At 31.4% G+C, this 7,983-nt stretch overlaps 1 long non-coding RNA gene across 4 annotated transcripts; it reads left to right on the top strand.

The window, feature by feature from the left end:
* Nucleotides 1–218: 218 nt before the first annotated feature.
* Nucleotides 219–2,741, top strand: LOC111906881 (uncharacterized). 4 transcript variants are annotated; one of them, XR_006191356.1, is made up of 5 exons: nt 219–505; nt 600–1,364; nt 1,444–1,584; nt 1,668–1,719; nt 2,016–2,741. It is a non-coding gene; the product is annotated as an uncharacterized LOC111906881 (long non-coding RNA). The 4 variants fall into 4 exon arrangements; XR_006191354.1 differs by lacking the exon at nt 600–1,364 and having other exon boundaries at nt 2,016–2,225; nt 2,338–2,740; XR_002855373.3 differs by lacking the exon at nt 600–1,364.
* The last annotated feature ends 5,242 nt before the right edge of the window (nt 2,742–7,983 follow it).

The raw sequence follows: 7,983 nt of genomic DNA, 5'->3' as shown, positions 1-7,983 counted from the left end.
ATGCAAAATCCCTAACTCGAGTTAGCATGAGTCTCTTTTATGTCTTCTGCGAAAAACAACCCATTGCATGTCCCTATCTTAATAAAAGAAACAATTTCTTCTTATGTGGCATCTTCTTGGGTAACAAAATTTAGAAGTAAAATACCTAATTTGCCCTTCAGCTTTTATAACCTTAAACTCTATCTATTCAGTCCGTTTATTACCTAAAATAACGCGGCCATTTGCTCCAATTTGACATTCTTGATTTTGGTAACTAGAAACCGATTCAAATTTAAAATAAACCTACGATTCCCATCTACTTTTTTTCTCCCAAAATTGTCGCTCATCTTCCACTGGATGGTTTAACCATCAGTTTTGGTATTGGGTGTTTTGAAGATTACTTTCCTATTTACATTTGTCTTTTAGAATTGTCTACTATTTTGGGCTTGAAGAAGAAAAAGAAGGATGTTGTTCATTTTCTTCAGTTACACCGTCAACATGTTTGGTTCTACTTCCTTAGTAATTGGTACGATCTGTTTACATACATCCTTCTTGATAAAATGATCCTTATAATAAGTTTTTGATTATGATATATCAACAACCACAATTTTGATAACCAGTTTGGAAGTTGATACACAAAAACCTAGAGTCCTATGTTAATATGCTTGGGTCGAAATTGGAGGACGAAGAAAAAGTAATGCAGGATTTTGATACTATTTTTGACGATTACACTAACTCATGACTATCACACCACCACCATCAGACCCACTAGTAACCATTACCTCTTTGGAGATGAAGCAATAATCATCTTTTGTGTGATGTAAGGATAGTTTAGTTGAAACTAAGCTGATTTCTCATCTTAAAAGGGTATTATTGATTTCAATTTGGGCATTTTGTTATCTTATTTTCTTATTTCAACTTTTTACTATGTTTCTTTACACAATTCTTCACTATTTTTTTTATTCATTTTTGGCTGCATAGAAGGTGTTTGACATAATGTTGGTCCTACAAAACATATCAGACCACTATGGTGGTTGTAATTTGTAAACCAAGATTGGTATTTGTTTGCCTTTTCAGATACACATGGAGAAAGAACGAAGAATATCAATTTTTAATGTATGTTATTTCAGTTGTTAAACCTCTATTTACAAATTGCAAAATCATATAGGAGATTTAACCTTAAAATTAAATTACCAATTTACCCTTAACTAATTCAATTTGAATCCCTTCAAATCAGAATTTCATTCAATTTGATATCCCTGGTAAGCCTAAATCTCTATAAATGACCGCCTTCCTATCTTATTTGAATCATCGAATTCTTCAATAAACTTGCATCCTCTAATGGGTTTTGATGGTTGAAGTTTTAGATTGCACTTTGAATCTAGGTAAGCTTTTAGATTGTTTTATATGATGCATAACTCTTAACCCATTCTTGGTTTGCTTTTAAAAACTACTCTATGCCAGTAACTTAACCTTGGAGGAACTTGATGTGGATACAAGTGAAGAAAAAGAAGATTCTGGTGAAGTTGACAATCTAAATCCGGAATCAGATGGAATCTCAAATCCACACCCACATCATTCTTTATGATAACACTAATTCAACAGGTGAGTGCTTTTTCAAAATCTTGTATGATTATTTAATTTCAACACAATTATATCAAACCAATGTTGAATTATATGTTTTTTAGGTGGTGTAGGAGATGATGATGTAGAAGTAGAAACAACCTAGACAATAGTGAGGTAATTATGACATTTACTGATCTTTTTTATGGATTCACCATGTTATATTCTAGCAATTTTATCAATACATCTTGTATTTCTCTGGAACAAATCCACTTTCTATTTTTTCTTTTGTCTCTTCTCTTCCCTTTTTTTCACTCTTTAAGCGTTAGAAATCAATGTCGACTCGTCTTCGTTTCCTATTTTAATCCTAATCCAGAAGTTACTCAGTTCTTACTAATTCATCTTTTATTTATCATTTTTTGATTTCTGTTGTTGCTGATCTTGAAATAATTAAATTTTTGGTTGTTGTATAGGAACATGGAGTAACGATTAGACACCCTACTGTAGAATTCATCATTGTAATTGTAGGTTTATAATAAGTATGGACCGATGATAAAGGTAATCAATTTCCAAGACTTCTTTAAAATGCTGATAACCCTTAATTTGATATATAGATTTTGGTGTTGCAATCATTGTTTTTTATCAGATGAAACTCTACCTTAATAGTGGAGACTGAATACAGGGTAATTTTTTTAGTTCACTTTTATCATTCATTGTACAAGAGTATCACTCAATTCACCATTTGTTGCAACATTTGGGATTATATATTATTGTTGACAATTCTATAATTATTAGGTCATAGAAGATTGTAGCAGATGGGTTGAGCAACTGATAGTATCTTCGGTGTAGGATTCAAAAACATGGATGGATAATAGGTTATAAAAGGATGAGTGACAGAAAGAATATAAAGGGTGTAGATCAAAAGGAATGAAACTATTGATCATATGGGATAATAGTTAAATGGAAAATCAAAACGTTAACCTTCTACGTCTTTAAATTTGGAGTAATTGACCTTGACAAATCTAGAAATGCATAGTTCTTTCGGAATATTCTTCATGTGATTTAACAGAGTTATAAACCATTACCATGGTCTGAACATACCAGATGGTAATAAAAGATTAGGTAAAACTCTTTGGTCTTTGGTCTCTTGAATCATTAACATACTTTGCGCACCACATGTTTGATAAAATGCTCAAACCAAATTTTATATCAATATAATCATTAGCTTAGGCTTCTTTGTATTTTATATATATTTTCTTATATGTACTGAATTATTAGTACAAATAGTAAATCCATGTTAAAAGCACACATAATATTGTCTATCTAAAGCTTATATTTGTAACTATGATGCATTACCATTGAAATGTGTAGAATAAGTGCGAGAAAAATTAAATAGTGAGTAAATAAACTCATGAGCTAATTTCCCAAAGTATTTGGTAATAAACTATATATATATATATATATATATATATATATATATATATATATATATATATATATATATATATATATATATATATATATTAAATAATCAATATAAAAGTCCAAAACAAAACTTATATGTTATTAATTTAATAAATCTTTAGTTTTTCATTACCATTTTTATTTATAAATATTTTTTTTTTTGCCTGTAGTTTCTACGGGTTGTAACATAGTAATATACTATTCATGGGTCATATTGGGTTTAATTTTAGTTGAGGTTCACCTATATATATATATATATATATATATATATATATATATATATATATATATATATATATATATATATATATATATATATATATATATATATATATATATATATATATATAGACACACACACACACACACAAGATTCAATAACCATTATTAACAAAAAACCAATGAACCAATCTTGAGTGTTGGAAATTATAATAATCAACGGTAAAAAGAATGGATGTATATTTGTATATTGAATGCACGTACACCGGATTACACTATAAAACACACTTGTTTATGAAAAGATTCATTTTTTCGTTTAATTTTTTTTAAGCAACGTTTTTTTATCAAAAAAAACCCGAATATATTGTTGTTCACGCTTTACGTCCTCTTTCCATATATATCCATGTTGATATATAAAAAACAATTTTTTTTCTTTTCGAAAAGAACCCACTTCACTTGGGTTTTTTTTTTTTCCAATATTTAAGTTTATTTTTATCCAAAAAAATTAATTAGATCAAAAATCTAAATTTTTTGTTATCTATTAATAAACATTAACATCGATTAACAAAAACAGAAAAAAAAAATTCGATCAGTTCGGATTGATCGAATATTTTAACATTTTGATTACATGTAAATTAGTTTTGTAAAACCAAAAAATAGATTTCTTCACATTGTGAATATAAACTGTATATAATTTAGTTTTTAAAATTCACAATGTTAATTTGAGTTACTATTATTCATAGCGTGAATCTGAGCAGCTTCACAATGTAAATCTGAGCAGATTCACAATATAAATCTGAACTGAAATTTCGATTTTTTTAAATATCCATATGAATCTATGTTTGAAGAGTACCAAAAAATATGAATTTTTCTGTATTTATTAATTTTTTTTCGATAAAATTTAGATGTTAAGTTTTCAAAATACAAAGAAATTGAAGTGGGCTTTTTTGAAAAAGAAAAATTCATTTTTTATATATAAATATGAATATCTATGGAAAGAGGACGAAAAATCATGAACAACGATAAATTCCGTTTTTTTTGATAAAAATATGACTTTAGAAAAATTAAACTAAAAAAAAAGAGTTTTGTTATAATCCGATGCATATATGTCCATTGTAAATGTTCTCTATTGAGATTTTCTATATATATATATATATATATATATATATATATATATATATATATATATATATATATATATATATATATATATATATATATATATATATATATAGACACACACACACACAAACACACACACTAAAACAATCATTAATATGGTTGTAACCTTATATACTCTAGGTGTGTATTAGGGATGAGATTTGAAACCGGAAAAACGGGTAACAACCAGAACCGTTAGAACCAAAATGTATAGAACCGACTTCAGTTGTGGGTTTAAAAATTGGATTTATCCGGGTTCTCGGTAATCCGGGTTTGGGTCCATCGGGTTCCAACAAACGAATTCTAATAACCGGAACCGCTGTTAGGAACCGGAACCACTTTTAGGGGTCGGAAGTGGTTTTCTGTGAAACGTTTAAAACATGCATATGTCATTCGTTTCAAGTCGGATTGAGATACGATTTTTTTCGAACATATAGTTTAGAATTTTTACATGATTTTAGATTATAAATTTGGCATATTTTGTTTTATATTCATTGACTTACAGTCCCCAAAAACCGATATATAAAAGTTGGAGGTTTTTAGTTTTTCAGTTTTTTGTATTCTGTGAAAGGTTTAAAACATGCATATCTAATTCGTTTAAGATCGGATTGACATGCGGTTTTTTTTCCAACTTCTAGTTTAGAGTTTGCATATGATTTTAGATTATAATTTTTTCATTTTTTGTTTAATATTCAATGACTTACAGTCCCCAAAGTCAGGATATCAAAGTTGAAATTTTTTTAACTTTTCACCTATTTGTTTTTGTACTTTGAATTCTGTGAAAACGTTAACACATGCATACCTCATTCGTTTAAATTCGGATTGACATGCAATTTTTTCCCAGAGTGTAGTTCAGAATTTTTACATAATTATAGTGTAACGACGTAAATTTTGAAACAAAATTTTCATTTCAAAATAATCACTTAATTCTCATAAACACATTTCACCAAATCCCAAATGTCAAATCATCAAAACACAACCCCATAATTGTTTGATTAAAAATCTAGGATCCTCAGAACATAACTATTTGTCTCATGTGTACAATTGAACCGACGCCTTCCTGATATCTGAATAATTACCTGAAACACATATCACATAACACGGTAAGTACGAAGCTTAGTGAGTTCCCCAAAATACCACACACACCTCATTAGCCTCTTATGGCTATACTCAAATAAGACCCTCCGGTCAATGTGTCTCAATGGAACCCTCTGGTTTCACAACTCGGGTGGACCCTCCGGTCCAAACTCAATAAGCTCAAAATAATACACAACATAAATCACAAAGACATAATGCAGGATATGACAATACTCAATATAAACACATAAGACCCTCCGGTCACACAAAAGTTACCACTCTAGGTAAGTATAGTGAGAAGACTCACCTCGTAAACAAGAAAGTAAATAATCTCGTACACGAATCTCGAACTGGCCTCCGGCTAACACATAAGATAATTATCTCTAGTTAACATTTAAATCACGAATCAAAGTAAACTAGGTTATTCTCTATCTCAAACTCTTGGAATTGGTAAAAGACCATCTTACCCCTCCATGGTCTCCACAAACCCTAACTTGACCGAACCTTAAAGTCAACATAGGTCAACACTCGAGTCAACAGTCCATATTGACCTGACTCGCGGAGTGCATCTATGCGACTCGTCGAGTCCCTTTAGTCCCTCAGAACCCTCAGGAAGTCCAACTCAACTTGCCGAGTTATTGCGTGTTCAGTCTCATCGTGAAAACCCTAGCCGACTCGTCGATTCAACTCATTGACTCGACGAGTCCATTCGGTTTTTATTTTCATTCAGACGTGTTAAGGCAGATCTGTCACTCCAACTCTAGATCTAGTCCCCCAAGGCTTGAATGTCACATAAATCTTCGATCTTTACGTTCATGCATGGCATATTTTCCCTATAATGCCAAATACAAGATCCAAAAAGGGTTTGGTGCTCATAGGCTTGCCTCTAGCTCCATAAAGCTTGGGTCTTCGGGCTCACAAGACCTCATACAATCCAGATCTGAGGTTTCAACCTCTAGGTAAGCTCAAGGGGCTCAATAACACAAGAAGGATGGGGAAAATCCCTAGAACTCCCCCAAACGAAGATCTCAGAAGAAAATGATCAAGATAACATCTTTTCACCTCAAACATAAGCTATCTAATGAGAACCTCTAGATCAAAACGTCCCTCCTTGCTTCAAGCCTTGATGCTTTCCTCTTCTCCTCTCAAAGTGCACCAGAATGCTCAAGATAGCCTCTGCTTCTCACACAATTAGGGTTTAGTAGTTAATGTTTTGTAATTTACTAGTTGATAGTAAATGAGGGCTTAAGACCCTTTAAATAGGACACAAACCCGAAAAATTAGGGTTTCCTCACACAGCCCCTACTCATCGAGTCGGGATCCTCCGACTCGTCGAGTAGACTCTAAAAGTATTGCATCCAAATAGTCTCTACTCGGCGAGTTGGTTCTGCCCAACTCGTCAAGTCGCCCTGTTCTCATGAATAAAATACATTAAATAAAACACCTGGCAGTCGGGATGTTACATATTGACTATAATTTTGTCAATTTTGTTTTCATATTCAATAAATTACAGTCCCTCGAATTCAGGATATCGATATCAAAATTTTCAAAGTTCAACCCACTAAGTAGTAAGTAATTACCAAAAAAATTCCGGTTTTTCTGATTTCCCGATTCTAAACCTATTTTAGCTGGTTCCAACCTACCCACTTTGATGTTTCTGGATTTTTCGGTTCTAGACCCACTTTACCCGGTACCGTACGTGGAACCGAATCGTAACTGGTTCCAATATACCGGTTTGGTTTCCGGTTCTACAAAATTGTGTTAATTGGTTCTGGGTTTTCCTAATCTGGGTTGATTCGGTCCGGGTTTGGACCCACTTTCATCCCTAGTGTGTATGATATAATTACTATCAACTAGTAAATTACAAAACATTAACTACTAAACCCTAAGTGCTATTTCAGTGTAACATCCGAATTTAAGGGTTAGAAGTCTTGGGCAATTTGGAAAAAATAATATTGAATAAAAATAAAATAAAAGTAAAAGTAAAAAATTAAATAAAAATGAAACAAATATATAAACAATAGAAATGATAACAATGATAAAGATAAATCTTGTTACTTGTTTATATTTAAAAATATGATAGAATTTTGGTGACAAAATAATATTTTTAGAGATAAGAAGTCAAATGTGCCAAATTTGTGAAACTTGCATTTAAATAGGTGTTGACCAAGTGAGCGATTTGGGCCAAATTTGTATAAGCTTCGGTGGGGAAGGACTTATTCTTAAATTGCTAGTTAGTCGAGAGCCTTTTTGAAAGATTTTATCCGAAGGGACCTATGTTGCCAAATCATTTAAAGTTATGACATTTTAAGCCTTTCTCTTCCTCCTTTCTTCTCCATAACGATTTCCGCCATATCCTCTCCTCCACGGACAAATTTCCTCCCATTCTCCATGATGTTTGAAGGTCTCAATGTAATTGTTGAAAGCATTGTTCATATCTCTTCACCTAATTGCTTAAAAGGTAGTTCTTCTTCCATTTTCTGCTTCAATTTCGCTTGGTTTTCATGTATGTTTTGCAAG

Source organism: Lactuca sativa, chromosome 4 (assembly GCF_002870075.4).
Source record: "Lactuca sativa cultivar Salinas chromosome 4, Lsat_Salinas_v11, whole genome shotgun sequence".
Classification (NCBI taxonomy): Eukaryota; Viridiplantae; Streptophyta; class Magnoliopsida; order Asterales; family Asteraceae; genus Lactuca; species Lactuca sativa.
The sequence above is the reverse complement of the archived record's forward strand: the minus strand, read 5'-3'. Positions and strand labels throughout refer to the sequence as shown.